Source organism: Aquarana catesbeiana, linkage group LG09, assembly GCF_042186555.1.
Source record: "Aquarana catesbeiana isolate 2022-GZ linkage group LG09, ASM4218655v1, whole genome shotgun sequence".
NCBI lineage: Eukaryota > Metazoa > Chordata > Amphibia > Anura > Ranidae > Aquarana > Aquarana catesbeiana.
In genome coordinates this window covers 230,325,458-230,342,510 of record NC_133332.1, presented here as the reverse complement: position 1 = coordinate 230,342,510, position 17,053 = coordinate 230,325,458, and positions in this window count along the sequence as shown.

The following is a 17,053-nucleotide window of genomic DNA, read 5'->3' as shown; positions in this document are numbered from 1 at the left end:
ATCCGGTAAGATCAAGTGGTTTTAACATTAGATCTCACATAATAAGAGACTTATTAAGTGAATAATGAGGGGGGGCTGGCCCCCCTTTCAAATTTTCTAGCCAAAAATCATTCAGGCTAATAGATATTCGTTAGATCCGATAAGATCAAGTGGTTTTAACATTAGATCTCACATTAACTCATAGAAATTCCACATCAAAATAGAGATATTAGGTGGTGAATAAGGACGGGCTGCCCCCCCCTTATCAAATTTTCTGGCCAAAAATCATTCAGGCTAATAGATATTCATTAGATCCGGTAAGATCAAGTGGTTTTATTGTTAGATCTCACATCATTATAGAGATATTCCACATCAAAATAGAGATATTAGGTGGTACATATGGACGGGATGGCCCCCCTTATCAAATTTCCTGGCAAAAAATAATTCAGGCTAATAGATATTCGTTAGATCCGGTAAGATCTAGTGGTTTTAACATTAGATCTCACATCATTTCAGAGATATTCCACATCAAAATAGAGATATTAGGTGGTTCATATGGACGGGTTAGCCCCTCCTTATCAAATTTTCGGGCCAAAAATCATTCAGGCTAATAGATTTTCGTTAGATCCAGTAAGATCAAGTGGTTTTAACGTTATGGACATATGGACGGGTTAGGACGGGTTAGCCCCTCCTTATCAAATTTTCGGGCCAAAAATCATTCAGGCTAATAGATTTTCGTTACATCCAGTAAGATCAAGTGGTTTTAACGTTATGGACATATGGACGGGTTAGGACTGGTTAGCCCCTCCTTATCAAATTTTCGGGCCAAAAATCATTCAGACTAAAACATTTTCATTAGATCCGGTAAGATCAAGTGGTTTTAACGTTAGATCTAACATAATTTCATAGATATTCCATATCAAAATAGAGATATTAGGTGGTACATATGGACGGGTTAGCCCCCTGTCCATATGTACCACATCAAAATAGAGATATTAGGTGGTACATGTGGACGGGTTAGCCCCCCTTATCAAATTTTCGGGCCAAAAATCATTCAGGCTATAGATTTTCGTTAGATCCGGTAAGATCAAGTGGTTTTAACGTTAGATCTCACATCATTTCAGAGATATTCCACATCACAATAGAGATATTAGATGGTACATATGGACGGGCTGGCCCCCCCTTATCAAATTTCCTGTTAAAAAATCATTCAGGCTAATAGATATTCATTAGATCCGGTAAGATCAAGTGGTTTTAACATTAGATCTCATATCATTTCAGAAATATTCCACATCAAAATAGAGATATTAGGTGGTACATATGGACGTGTTAGCCCCCCCTTTTCAAATTTTCGGGCCAAAAATCATTCAGGCTAATAGATTTTCGTTAGATCCGGTAAGATCAAGTGGTTTTAACGTTAGATCTCACATCATATCAGAGATATTCCACATCACAATAGAGATAATAGGTGGTACATATGGATGGGTTAGCCCCCCCTTATCAAATTTTCTGACCAAAAATCATTCAGGCTAATAGATTTTCGTTAGATCCGGTAAGATCAAGTGGTTTTAACGTTAGATCTCACATCATTATAGAGATATTCCACATCAAAATAGAGATATTAGGTGGTACATATGGACGGGCTGGCCCCCCCTTATCAAATTTTTTGGCCAGAAATCATTCAGGCTAATAGATATTCATTAGATCCGGTAAGATCAAGTGGATTTAACGTTAGATCTTTCATAATTAGAGACTTATTAAGTGATTAATGAGGGGGGCTGGCCCCCCCTTATCAAATTTTCTGGCCAAAAATCATTCAGGCTAATGGAAAATTCGTTAAATCCGGTAAGATCAAGTGGTTTTAACATTAGCTCTCAAATCATTTCAGAGATATTCCACATCAAAATAGAGATATTAGGTGGTACATATGGACGGGCTGGATCCCCCTTATCAAATTTTCTTGCCAAAAATCATTCAATCTAATAGATATTCCTTAGATCCGGTAAGATCAAGTGGTTTTAACGTTAGATCTCACATCATTTCAGAGATATTCTACATCAAAATAGAGATATTAGGTGGTACATATGGACGGTTAGCCCCCCCTTATCAAATTTTCTGGTCAAAAATCATTCAGGCTAATAGACATTCGTTAGATCCGGTAAGATCAAGTGGTTTTAACGTTAGATCTCACATCATTATAGAGATATTCCACATCAAAATAGAGATATTAGGTGGTACATATGGACGGGCTGGCCCCCCCTTATCAAATTTTCTGGCCAGAAATCATTCAGGCTAATAGATATTCATTAGATCCGGAAAGATCTAGTGGTTTTAACGTTAGATCTCACATCATTTCAGAAATATTCCACATCAAAATAGAGATATTAGGTGGTACATATGGACGGGTTAGCCCCCCCTTACCAAATTTTCTGGCCAAAAATCATTCAGGCTAATAGATATTCGTTAGATCTGATAAGATCAAATGGTTTTCACATTAGATCTCACATCATTTCAGAGATATTCCACATCAAAATAGAGATGTTGGGTGGTACATATGGACGGGTTAGCCCCCCTTATCAAATTTTCTGGCCAAATATCATTCAGGCTAATAGATATTCTTTAGATCCGTTAAGATCAAGTGGTTTTAACGTTAGATCTCACATAATTAGAGACTTAATAAGTGATTAATGAGGGGGCTGGCCCCCCCTTATCAAATTTTCTGGCCAAAAATCATTCAGGCTATTATATATTCGTTAGATCCGGTAAGATCAAGTGGTTTTAATGGTAGATCTCACATCATTATAGAGATATTCCACATCAAAATAGAGATATTAGGTGGTACATATGGACGGGTTAGCCCCCCCCCTATCAAATTTTTGGGCCAAAAATCATTCAGGCTAATAGATATTCATTAGATCAGGTAAGACCAAGTGGTTTTAATGTTAGATCTCACATCACTTCAGAGATATTCCACATCACAATAGAGATATTAGGTTGTACATATGGATGGGATGGCCCCCTCCCTTATCAAATTTTCTGACCAAAAATCATTCAGGCTAATAGATATTCGTTAGATCCGGTAAGATCAAGTGGTTTTAACGTTAGATCTCACATCATTTCAGAGATATTCCACATCAAAATAGAGATATTAGGTGGAACATATGGACCGGTTAGCTCCCCCTTATCAAATTTTCTGGCCAAAAATCATTCAGGCTAATAGATATTCATTAGATCCGGTAAGATCAAGTGGTTTTAACATTAGATCTCACATAATAAGAGACTTATTAAGTGAATAATGAGGGGGGGCTGCCCCCCCTTATCAAATTTTCTGGCCAAAAATCATTCAGGCTAATAGATATTCGTTAGATCCGTTAAGATCAAGTGGTTTTAACATTAGATCTCACATTAATTCATAGAAATTCCACATCAAAATAGAGATATTAGGTGGTAAATAAGGACGGGCTGGCCCCCCACTTATCAAATTTTCTGGCCAAAAATCATTCAGGCTAATAGATATTCATTAGATCCGGTAAGATCTAGTGGTTTTAACATTAGATCTCACATCATTTCAGAGATATTCCACATCAAAATAGAGATATTAGGTGGTACATATGGACGGGATGGCCCCCCTTATCAAATTTCCTGGCAAAAAATAATTCAGGCTAATAGATATTCGTTAGATCCGGTAAGATCTAGTGGTTTTAACATTAGATCTCACATCATTTCAGAGATATTCCACATCAAAATAGAGATATTAGGTGGTTCATATGGACGGGTTAGCCCCTCCTTATCAAATTTTCGGGCCAAAAATCATTCAGGCTTATAGATTTTTGTTAGATCCAGTAAGTTCAAGTGGTTTAAACGTTATGGACATATGGACGGGTTAGGACGGGTTAGCCCCTCCTTATCAAATTTTCGGGCCAAAAATCATTCAGGCTAATAGATTTTCGTTACATCCAGTAAGATCAAGTGGTTTTAACGTTATGGACATATGGACGGGTTAGGACTGGTTAGCCCCCCCTTATCAAATTTTCGGGCAAAAAATCATTCAGACTAAAACATTTTCATTAGATCCGGTAAGATCAAGTGGTTTTAACGTTAGATCTAACATCATTTCAGAGATATTCCATATCGAAATAGAGATATTAGGTGGTACATATGGACGGGTTAGCCCCCTGTCCATATGTACCACATCAAAATAGAGATATTAGGTGGTACATATGTTGTGGAAAATTTTATATTAATGTGTTGTCATAAGTCTCCCAGTGTGTCTGATCAACCACAGCCCGTTCTAAAGAGCTGACTGGAGCAGTCAGACGCTGGCTGAGACCTGTTAGGTAGTGGAAAACTTCCTGGTGTTTGGAGAGAAGTGTTTGCGGAGAGAGGACATGTCCGCCAGCAAAGGGCCCCTGTGCAATGCACAGAATGATCGTCTGGTGGGAATGCGTTCACTCTGCAAAGACATTATCGGTTTAGAGGTGTTTTGCTCTTGTCACCCCTGGTATGCCTGATCAACATGTTTGGGGTGCCATGACGTATACCTGCAGATAATCTCCCATGCACAAGGAACTTTAGTCATCGTCATTTAGTATATTGTGTCATGTCCTGTAGTCATTGTTCATTGGTTGTTTTGTATTCTGTTGTTAAATCCTTATATGGTCACTTACATCCTGTGAGGTCATATCCTGTGAAGGAAACGATTGGCTGTTGGGGCCAGGGCTTCCTGTTTGTGATTGCTTTTGTGGTCTTTTGAATAAAGGAGGCAGACAGAGCTGTAAAGGGCAGTCTTGCTGAGATGAGAATGTAAGAACCATGTGTTTTGTCTTGTTGGATGGCTGGGGCACACACCAGAGGATGGATACGATCAAAAGGTGAGATGCATTGCATTTATTTCATTAGACGAAATTGCTATTATGTTTAGAAACAGGAGATTTGGCTGTGTGCTTTGTGTACAACCAAATTTCGCTAACAGCATGGCGAGCCAGAACATAGGAGTGAACAGAACCTCCTTCAGAATCGGATCATTAAGATGTGCTGGGGAGGGTCTGCTTCGCAAAAAGAACAAATTTTTCGTCTTTTGAAATAATGCTGGAAGTTTGGTCGTATGTCTGGTGTGTGCCTCTCTGTGTGTGTGTCTGTGTGTGTCTCTGTGTGTGTGTGTGTGTGTGTGATTTGTATCGCGAATCTTTGTGTAAGGAGACTGTGTGTGTGTGTGTGTGACTGATGCTGTGTAACAAGTTTATAATGCATATGAGAAATATTAATGTATGAATTGATATTATTTGCAGCCTGCAATGTGTGTGTGGCTGAGTAGTTTTGTAAGTAGCTGAACCTGTTTGTAAAGATGAGTTTAGTGAAGGGGCAGGCATTGTTGTTTTTGTATTGAAAGGGGCTACACCCTGGGGGAAGGGAACTATAATGTTCTGAACAGACATGCAAGCATTCACTGTCTGTATCTCTCGTTCCTGTGAAAGCTGAAGTGAACTGAGTTTGAGGGTATGTTACAGCCGTGTAATTGTGGGTTATGTGGCTTGGTTGTTTCGTTGGATAGCATGTGTTCCGAAGTTGTGCTTTTTGTAACTTTAACACTTTTAAATGTTTGTTTAAGCATTCATTTAGTATCTCAAATGTGTAATTTTGTGGGGAGAAATTTTTGGTTTTGGCAGGAAAATGGTTTTTGTCTGCTACTTCCTTTTGTTCTCTTGTTGTTGTTGTCTACCATGTGACTATGGTCGGCCATTTTCTTTTCCTTTGTGTGTGAACTTTGAAATTTTTATCCATCTTGGTCAGTTTTGGCGGGAAAATGTGCCATTTTGTTGTGGTCTGGCTTTTGTTGTGGTCACCATGTGCATCGGCGGCCATTTTGAAGACCTGTGAGACTTCCTATAGGGGAAGCTCCATTGTGTATTCCTTTGTGTGTGCAAAGCCATGTGCTTTAAGCTACAATCTGGCTTCTAGGCACCATTTTGTGAATTCTATTTTTGTACTGTTTACATACTTTTCAAGGAAACTATTGCGTTTTCTGTATTGAATATTGGTTTTAAGTTAAAATGCCTGTCGCATATCCAAGTGCCCATGCATTGTTAGGACATCACAATAGGAGCTGTTTACACCCTGTGGGGGTCTCTGGTTTCTAGGTAATAACATGGGGGGAGTTCTAACTCTGAGTCAAATATTGTGTTGTATTTGCGATAAGCGTGTATTGTTTAAGATGTTTTATGTAACTTTGTCTCTTGTCATTTGTTAATGTCAGCCATTTTTCTGTAGTCCTGGTTTCATTCACCATTTTGCCGTGGACCGATTTTCGATTGCTGCAACTGCCTTTTTGTTTATGCTGATTTTAGTCTCCAGCGAAATATCTCTGGTTTTGTACTGAATTCCATTTCCAGTAGAATCATTTAGGTTTTTATACCAGTTGTTTTAAAGAAGTTTATGTTTCTAGTGAAGAAATCTCGATTTTGGCGGGATCAACAACTAAATTTCATGTGTTAATGGCACCATTTTGTTTGTGGCTGCCGTGGAAGGGAAAAGAACTCCTTTAGCCATCTTTTTGCAGGAGTTTCAGTTTTTGGCTTTTGTTACACTGTTGTGTGGTATTTCGGTCAAAACTTGTGGTTTTCCTAGGGGATATGTGAGTCAAGGGGGATTCCCTCCCATTTGCAATATGGGGGCTTATTCCACCCACTCCGGGACAAAGAGTTTTTATCTGTTGATGTTAGCCATAGATTTTTCTAATGTCTTGATAGACAATATATGAAGCTATTTGAGGCTTCCCCTCCCCCTCCCTCTTCCTACTCAGGTGTGCAACAGGAAGTTGGTGGGAGGGGCTTGGGGTCTTTTGACTTGTGTTTGGAAGGACGAAATCATTTTTATTTTTAAATTAAATTAAGGTTTATACTGTAATACAGTTTTGGGTAGAGAGCAAACAGGAGGCATCCAAGTTATTGTTGTAATATCGAGGTACAGAGAGAAGCCATAATATTGTTTTGAACAGTGGAGGATTTCATGGTGCTTTGTAGTTTGTCTGACAACACATTTATAGGGCTGCCGATAACTGGTTGTAGAGCATGTAAATGTGAGGATTAGTACGCTAGCACACCGGGAGGCCGTGTAAAATAATCGGAGAACGCCGGGTGCCAGTACTGTAAAAATAATCACTAAGCAGTACTGATCCGAAAACTAGTGCAAGGGTGCCCTGGACGCAGGGACCGTCATAAGCGATTCGAATCGTCATGGGTAATGTTGGTCCATGCGTTGGAGGAAAGAAATGAGGCTCCACACCAGTCAGACAGCTGCACTTCACATGAGATCTGGGTCTGGGGCTCCGGACATGAGACCCCTTAAAGATTGGCAGATATAGTCAGAGGGTACAGTAAGGTGTATTCCTTTGGAAGGTACATTTGATGTCTGGAGGTACGAGACCCCAGAATAAAAATACCTTGGAAGTAGTTCAGCTGTGGCTTCAGAAATCTGTAATGTTGAGTGAGTTGATGGATGTGTAGTATACATTTGTGTGATTAAAAATACACAGGCCTGTTTTTGAACTTTGTGTGGCTGGTCCATGCAAAGATTTTGAAATGCTCTCGTGCTTTTCAAATTGTATTCTTTTTCTATCGCTAAAAGAGTGAAGGCAGCATTCCATCTGGTCGTTTTTATTTTTTTGTTTTTGGGAACTATGAAATATCTCCCCCACGTTTGTATCTAAATGTTTGTCTTTGTTTCATTGTTTGTGTGTGGTAACAAGATGTTTGAACCTCCCGTGACAGCCCTCTTGCGTGTCGCGGCTGTTGTATTTTTAGAAAAAAAACGTACAGAGGGTTTAGTTATTATCGGTTTTGTGGAATGTTAGTGACAATTTACCAGTGTACATGAATATTGTATTGTTTACCATTCTTTGAAGGATAGAGTAATAACTTTTGTTTATAAGTATCTTTTCAGGTCCAAGGAGTTTCTGGAAGTGTGTGTACAGGTGTATAAGAAGGTAAAAGTATCATAGGCTATTTCACTGTTTTATTCTGCACCATTCTAAACCCTGCATGTCTTCCTCCAGTTTGTAATGAGGAGGGAAGAAAAGGGGGGATGAGAGTGGTGAGAATAACACATTTTCAAACCAACAATACTAACCGCTCTAATTCTAACCAAGTTTGTGCCAAGACTGTCTTTCTTTGATGGAATTTGAATCAGCAAGCAGCAGTCTGGTGAAAGAGGCTCCCATCCCAGATGCTAAGAACCTTTTTGTCACTGGTTCCAGGTATTACACCCCGGATGGTAAGCCACGCACAGGTTATGCAGTGACCACAGTCCCGATGTCTGGGTTATTGTCATATGAGGTTTGTTTGAAGGTCAACCAAAAACAGAATTGTACTTTCCTCATTAGCTGTCACCTACATTCTCAGCTGATGGGGTGGGTGCAATCACTGTAACATGAACTTCAAAAGGCCCACCACAGGGTTCACGAGTCCATCCCGGACCCTGACACAATAACCAGTTTACATTCTTTCCAACCAGGTGACTGGGTCATTGTAAAGAAGCTTGAGGGATGAGACCACGCCAGCCACTGCAAGAAGCGGATCAACTACAAAGAGTAGAGGAGTATCTTTGTTCATTTATATTTTTTTGTTTAATAAATTTTGGCAAGGGTAACGATGAAAAGCATCCCAACTAGCTAAAAAAAAGAGAACAGGACACATGGTCGGCTACTAGTGCCCCAGCGATGACGGCGGTACATGCTATATGTGACGTTCATATTGGTGTGAGGAGTTTTGACAGACTAGTAAAATCCAAACAGACACCTGTCAAAAGAACCTAACAAAACATTTCTAGAGGGTAAAATTAATTATAATTTTAACAATAGCTCTGGTTCTTGCCAGCTTTGGTATCGGGATAACTAGGTAGCCCACAAGTGTGCTACAACTGAAGTTTGGTATTAATGCGGATCTGCAGCTTATAAGGTAATTTCCCGTAAGGCAAGAGGTTCATGTGTGCTGATGAAATTCGTCCCAGCATCTTATGTCGTGGCCGATCGTGAGGATCTGATGGCGCGAGAGAAGGTAAGAATGGCAGGGACAGCTGGAAGGGAATTGCTTGTACACGGTGGGGGCTTGAGTTATGAAACGCTTGAACAATTTCTCATCCATTGAGGATGGGATGTTTCATGTAACTGTTGAAGCTGCAAGGAAGTTCCCACAGTCCAAGGGGGGTTTCTGGGAATTCATAAGTAAAGATTGTTATATCTGGATTGGGGATAGTAGTGACAAAGTTCAGGCCCATATGGATAAGGTTTAGATCCCTACAAGACAAAGCCAGAGCTATAGATAGTGAAGATTGGAATCCTTTTTAAGGGTTTGGGAATCGGGGATTTAATTTTTATCTTGCAGCGGATCATAGTGAAGGAAGTAGGGGTATATATACTCATGTTGTTTTTGTTTCTATTCCTTCTATATGCCATGATGAGGCGCTCCTGTTGCCTGATTGGACGCGTGACCAGAGCCTGAGCAGATGACCACATCTTCCCTGATGAGATGCCCCGAAGCCCGACCCACGTACAAGACACAGAGGATCCCAGACCGAACGGCGACTACTACAGCTCACCACGTCATCTCCAACAGAGTCTACATGTCAAGCCGTGTTTTACTTTTTATGGACTAAGAAGAAGATCAGGATTCATCGAGGGACACATGGGATCATATGACAAGAGGAGGGACTGTTGTGGAAAATTTTATATTAATGTGTTGTCATAAGTCTCCCAGTGTGTCTGATCAACCACAGCCCGTTCTAAAGAGCTGACTGGAGCAGTCCGACGCTGGCTGAGACCTGTTAGGTAGTGGAAAACTTCCTGGTGTTTGGAGAGAAGTGTTTGCGGAGAGAGGACATGTCCGCCAGCAAAGGGCCCCTGTGCAATGCACAGAACGATCGTCTGGTGGGAATGCGTTCACTCTGCAAAGACATTATCGGTTTAGAGGTGTTTTGCTCTTGTCACCCCTGGTATGCCTGATCAACATGTTTGGGGTGCCATGACGTATACCTGCAGATAATCTCCCATGCACAAGGAACTTTAGTCATCGTCATTTAGTATATTGTGTCATGTCCTGTAGTCATTGTTCATTGGTTGTTTTGTATTCTGTTGTTAAATCCTTATATGGTCACTTACATCCTGTGAGGTCATATCCTGTGAAGGAAACGATTGGCTGTTGGGGCCAGGGCTTCCTGTTTGTGATTGCTTTTGTGGTCTTTTGAATAAAGGAGGCAGACAGAGCTGTAAAGGGCAGTCTTGCTGAGATGAGAATGTAAGAACCATGTGTTTTTTCTTGTTGGATGGCTGGGGCACACACCAGAGGATGGATACGATCAAAAGGTGAGATGCATTGCATTTATTTCATTAGACGAAATTGCTATTATGTTTAGAAACAGGAGATTTGGCTGTGTGCTTTGCGTACAACCAAATTTCGCTAACACATATGGACGGGTTAGCCCCCCCTTATCAAATTTTTGGGTCAAAAATCAATCAGGCTATAGATTTTCGTTAGATCCTGTAAGATCAAGTGGTTTTAAGGTTAGATCTCACATCATTTCAGAGATATTCCACATCACAATAGAGATATTAGATGGTACATATGGGCGGGCTGGCCCCCCCTTATCAAATTTCCTGTTAAAAAATCATTCAGGCTAATAGATATTCATTAGATCCGGTAATATCAAGTGGTTTTAACATTAGATCTCATATCATTTCAGAGATATTCCACATCAAAATAGAGATATTAGGTGGTACATATGGACGGGTTAGCCCCCCCTTTTCAAATTTTCGGGCCAAAAATCATTCAGGCTAATATATTTTCGTTAGATCCGGTAAGATCAAGTGGTTTTAACGTTAGATCTCACATCATTTCAGAGATATTCCACATCACAATAGAGATATTAGGTGGTACATATGGAAGGGTTAGCCCCCCCATATCAAATGTTCGGGCCAAAAATCATTCAGGCTAATAGATTTTCGTTAGATCCGGTAAGATCAAGTGGTTTTAACGTTAGATCTCACATCATTTCAGAGATATTCCACATCACAATAGAGATAATACATATGGATGGGTTAGCCCCCCCTTATCAAATTTTCTGACCAAAAATGATTCAGGTTAATAGATTTTCGTTAGATCCGATGAGATCAAGTGGTTTTAACGTTAGATCTCACATCATTTCAGAGATATTCCACATCAAAATAGAGATATTAGGTGGTACATATGGATGGGTTAGCCCCCCCTTATCAAATTTTCTGACCAAAAATCATTCAGGCTAATAGATTTTCGTTACATCCGGTAAGATCAAGTGGTTTTAACATTAGATCTCACATCATTTCAGAGATATTCCACATCAAAATAGGGATATTAGGTGGTACATATGGACGGGTTAGCCCCCTCCTTATCAAATTTTCGGGCCAAAAATCATTCAGGCTAATACATATTCATTAGATCCGGTAAGATCAAGTGGTTTTAACGTTAGATCTCACATAATAAGAGACTTATTAAGTGAATAATGAGGGGGGCTGGCCCCCCTTATCAAATTTTCTGGTCAAAAATCATTCAGGCTAATAGATATTCGTTAGATCCGGTAAGATCAAGTGGTTTTAATGTTAGATCTCATATCATTTCAGAGATATTCCACATCAAAATAGAGATATTAGGTGGTACATATGGACGGGTTAGCCCCCCCTTATCAAATTTTCGGGCCAAAAATCACTCAGGCTATAGATTTTCATTAGATCCAGTAAGATCAAGTGGTTTTAACGTTAGATCTCGCATCATTTCAGAGATATTCCACATCACAATAGAGATATTAGATGGTACATATGGACGGGATGGCCCCCCCTTATCAAATTTTCTGTTAAAAAATCATTCAGGCTAATAGATATTCATTAGATCCGGTAAGATCAAGTGGTTTTAACATTAGATCTTATATCATTTCAGAGATATTCCACATCAAAATAGAGATATTAGGTGGTACATATGGACGGTTAGCCCCCCTTTTCAAATTTTCGGGCCAAAAATCATTCTGGCTAATAGATTTTCATTAGATCCAGTAAGATCAAGTGGCTTTAACGTTAGATCTCACATAATTTCAGAGACATTCCACATCACAATAGAGATATTAGGTGGTACATATGGACGGGTTAGCCCCCCCATATCAAATGTTCGGGCCAAAAATCATTCAGGCTAATAGATTTTCGTTAGATCCGGTAAGATCAAGTGGTTTTAACGTTAGATCTCACATCATTTCAGAGATATTCCACATCACAATAGAGATAATAGGTGGTACATATGGACGGGTTAGCCCCCCCTTTCAAATTTTCTGACCAAAAATCATTCAGGCTAATAGATTTTCGTTAGATCCGGTAAGATCAAGTGGTTTTAATGTTAGATCTCACATCATTTCAGAGATATTCCACATCAAAATAGAGATATTAGGTGGTACATATGGATGGGTTAGCCCCCCCTTATCAAATTTTCTGGCCAAAAATCATTCAGGCTAATAGATATTTGTTAGATCCGGTAAGATCAAGTGGTTTTAATGGTAGATCTCACATCATTATAGAGATATTCCACATCAAAATAGAGATATTAGGTGGTACATATTGATGGGTTAGCCCCCCTTATCAAATTTTCGGGCCAAAAATCATTCAGGCTAATAGATATTCGTTAGATCCGGTAAGATCTAGTGGTTTTAACATTAGATCTCACATCATTTCAGAGATATTCCACATCAAAATAGAGATATTAGGTGGTACATATGGACGGGTTAGCCATCCCTTATCAAATTTTCGGGCCAAAAATCATTCAGGCTAATAGATATTCGTTAGATCCGGTAAGATCAAGTGGTTTTAACGTTAGATCTCACATAATTGGAGACTTATTAAGTGAATAATGAGGGGGGCTGGCCCCCCCTTATCAAATTTTCTGCTCAAAAATCATTCAGGCTAATAGATATTTGTTAGATCCGGTAAGACCAAGTGGTTTTAATGTTAGATCTCACATCATTTCAGAGATATTCCACATCACAATAGAGATATTAGGTCGTACATATGGATGGGCTGGCCCCCCCTTATCAAATTTTCTGGCCAAAAATCATTCAGGCTAATAGATATTCATTAGATCCAGTAAGATCAAGTGGTTTTAATGTCAGATCTCACATCATTATAGAGATATTCCACATCAAAATAGAGATATTAGGTGGTACATATGGAAGGGCTGGCCCCCCTTATCAAATTTCGTGGCAAAAAATCATTCAGGCTAATAGATATTCGTTAGATCCGGTAAGATCTAGTGGTTTTAACATTAGATCTCACATCATTTCAGAGATATTCCACATCAAAATAGAGATATTAGGTGGTTCATATGGACGGGTTAGCCCCCCCTTTCAAATTTTCTGACCAAAAATCATTCAGGCTAATAGATTTTCGTTAGATCCGGTAAGATCAAGTGGTTTTAATGTTAGATCTCACATCATTTCAGAGATATTCCACATCAAAATAGAGATATTAGGTGGTACATATGGATGGGTTAGCCCCCCCTTATCAAATTTTCTGGCCAAAAATCATTCAGGCTAATAGATATTTGTTAGATCCGGTAAGATCAAGTGGTTTTAATGGTAGATCTCACATCATTATAGAGATATTCCACATCAAAATAGAGATATTAGGTGGTACATATTGATGGGTTAGCCCCCCTTATCAAATTTTCGGGCCAAAAATCATTCAGGCTAATAGATATTCGTTAGATCCGGTAAGATCTAGTGGTTTTAACATTAGATCTCACATCATTTCAGAGATATTCCACATCAAAATAGAGATATTAGGTGGTACATATGGACGGGTTAGCCATCCCTTATCAAATTTTCGGGCCAAAAATCATTCAGGCTAATAGATATTCGTTAGATCCGGTAAGATCAAGTGGTTTTAACGTTAGATCTCACATAATTGGAGACTTATTAAGTGAATAATGAGGGGGGCTGGCCCCCCCTTATCAAATTTTCTGCTCAAAAATCATTCAGGCTAATAGATATTTGTTAGATCCGGTAAGACCAAGTGGTTTTAATGTTAGATCTCACATCATTTCAGAGATATTCCACATCACAATAGAGATATTAGGTCGTACATATGGATGGGCTGGCCCCCCCTTATCAAATTTTCTGGCCAAAAATCATTCAGGCTAATAGATATTCATTAGATCCAGTAAGATCAAGTGGTTTTAATGTCAGATCTCACATCATTATAGAGATATTCCACATCAAAATAGAGATATTAGGTGGTACATATGGAAGGGCTGGCCCCCCTTATCAAATTTCGTGGCAAAAAATCATTCAGGCTAATAGATATTCGTTAGATCCGGTAAGATCTAGTGGTTTTAACATTAGATCTCACATCATTTCAGAGATATTCCACATCAAAATAGAGATATTAGGTGGTTCATATGGACGGGTTAGCCCCCCCTTATCAAATTTTCTGGCCAAAAATCATTCAGGCTAATAGATATTCGTTAGATCCGGTAAGATCAAGTGGTTTTAATGGTAGATCTCACATCATTATAGAGATATTCCACATCAAAATAGAGATATTAGGTGGTACATATGGACGGGTTAGCCCCCCTTATCAAATTTTCGGGCCAAAAATCATTCAGGCTAATAGATTTTCGTTAGATCCGGTAAGATCAAGTGGTTTTAACGTTATGGACATATGGACGGGTTAGGACGGGTTAGCCCCCCTTTATCAAATTTTCGGGCCAAAAATCATTCAGACTAAAACATTTTCGTTAGATCCGGTGAGATCAAGTGGTTTTAACGTTAGATCTAACATAATTTCAGAGATATTCCATATCAAAATAGAGATATTAGGTAGTACATATGGACGGGTTAGCCCCCTGTCCATATGTACCACATCAAAATAGAGATATTAGGTGGTAAATAAGGACGGGTTAACCCGCCCCCTTATCAAATTTTCTGCCCAAAAATCATTCAGGCTAATAGATATTCATTAGATCTGGTAAGATCAAATGGTTTTAACTTTAGATCTCACATCATTTCAGAGATATTCCACATCAAAATAGAGATATTAGATGGTACATATGGACAGGTTAGCCCCCCTTATTAAATTTTCTGGCCAAAAATAATTCAGGCTAATAGATATTTGTTAGATCCGGTAAGATCAAGTGGTTTTAACATTAGATCTCACATAATTTCAGAGATATTCCACATCAAAATAGAGATATTAGGTGGTACATATGGAAGGGCTGGTCCCCCCTTATCAAATTTCCTGGTAAAAAATCATTCAGGCTAATAGATATTCGTTAGATCCGGTAAGATCAAGTAGTTTTAACATTAGATCTCACATAATTTCAGAGATATTCCACATCAAAATAGAGATATTAGGTGGTACATATGGACGGGCTGCCCCCCCTTATCAAATTTCCTGTTAAAAAATCATTCAGGCTAATAGATATTCGTTAGATCCGGTAAGATCAAGTAGTTTTAACATTAGATCTCATATCATTTCAGAGATATTCCACATCAAAATGGAGATATTAGGTGGTACATATGGACGGGTTAGCCCCCCTTATCAAATTTTCGGGCCAAAAATCATTCAGGCTAATAGATTTTCATTAGATCCGGTAAGATCAAGTGGTTTTAACGTTAGATCTCACATCATTTCAGAGATATTCCACATCACAATAGAGATATTAGGTGGTACATATGGACGAGTTAGCCCCCCCTTATCAAATTTTCTGACCAAAAATCATTCAGGCTAATAGATATTCATTAGATCCAGTAAGATCTAGTGGTTTTAACATTAGATCTCACATCATTTCAGAGATATTCCACATCAAAAAAGAGATAGTAGGTGGTACATATGGACGGGTTAGCCCCCCTTATCAAATTTTCTGACCAAAAATCATTCAGGCTAATAGATTTTCGTTAGATCCGGTAAGATCAAGTGGTTTTAACGTTAGATCTCACATCATTATAGAGATATTCCACATCAAAATAGAGATATTAGGTGGTACATATGGACGGGCTGGCCCCCCCTTATCAAATTTTTTGGCCAGAAATCATTCAGGCTAATAGATATTCATTAGATCCGGTAAGATCAAGTGGATTTAACGTTAGATCTTTCATAATTAGAGACTTATTAAGTGATTAATGAGGGGGGCTGGCCCCCCCTTATCAAATTTTCTGGCCAAAAATCATTCAGGCTAATGGAAAATTCGTTAAATCCGGTAAGATCAAGTGGTTTTAACATTAGCTCTCAAATCATTTCAGAGATATTCCACATCAAAATAGAGATATTAGGTGGTACATATGGACGGGCTGGACCCCCCTTATCAAATTTTCTGGCCAAAAATCATTCAATCTAATAGATATTCCTTAGATCCGGTAAGATCAAGTGGTTTTAACGTTAGATCTCACATCATTTCAGAGATATTCTACATCAAAATAGAGATATTAGGTGGTACATATGGACGGTTAGCCCCCCCTTATCAAATTTTCTGGTCAAAAATCATTCAGGCTAATAGACATTCGTTAGATCCGGTAAGATCAAGTGGTTTTAACGTTAGATCTCACATCATTATAGAGATATTCCACATCAAAATAGAGATATTAGGTGGTACATATGGACGGGCTGGCCCCCCCTTATCAAATTTTCTGGTCAAAAATCATTCAGGCTAATAGATATTCGTTAGATCCGGTAAGATCAAGTGGTTTTAATGTTAGATCTCATATCATTTCAGAGATATTCCACATCAAAATAGAGATATTAGGTGGTACATATGGACGGGTTAGCCCCCCTTATCAAATTTTCGGGCCAAAAATCATTCAGGCTAATAGATTTTCATTAGATCCGGTAAGATCAAGTGGTTTTAACGTTAGATCTCACATCATTTCAGAGATATTCCACATCACAATAGAGATATTAGGTGGTACATATGGACGAGTTAGCCCCCCCTTATCAAATTTTCTGACCAAAAATCATTCAGGCTAATAGATATTCATTAGATCCAGTAAGATCTAGTGGTTTTAACATTAGATCTCACAT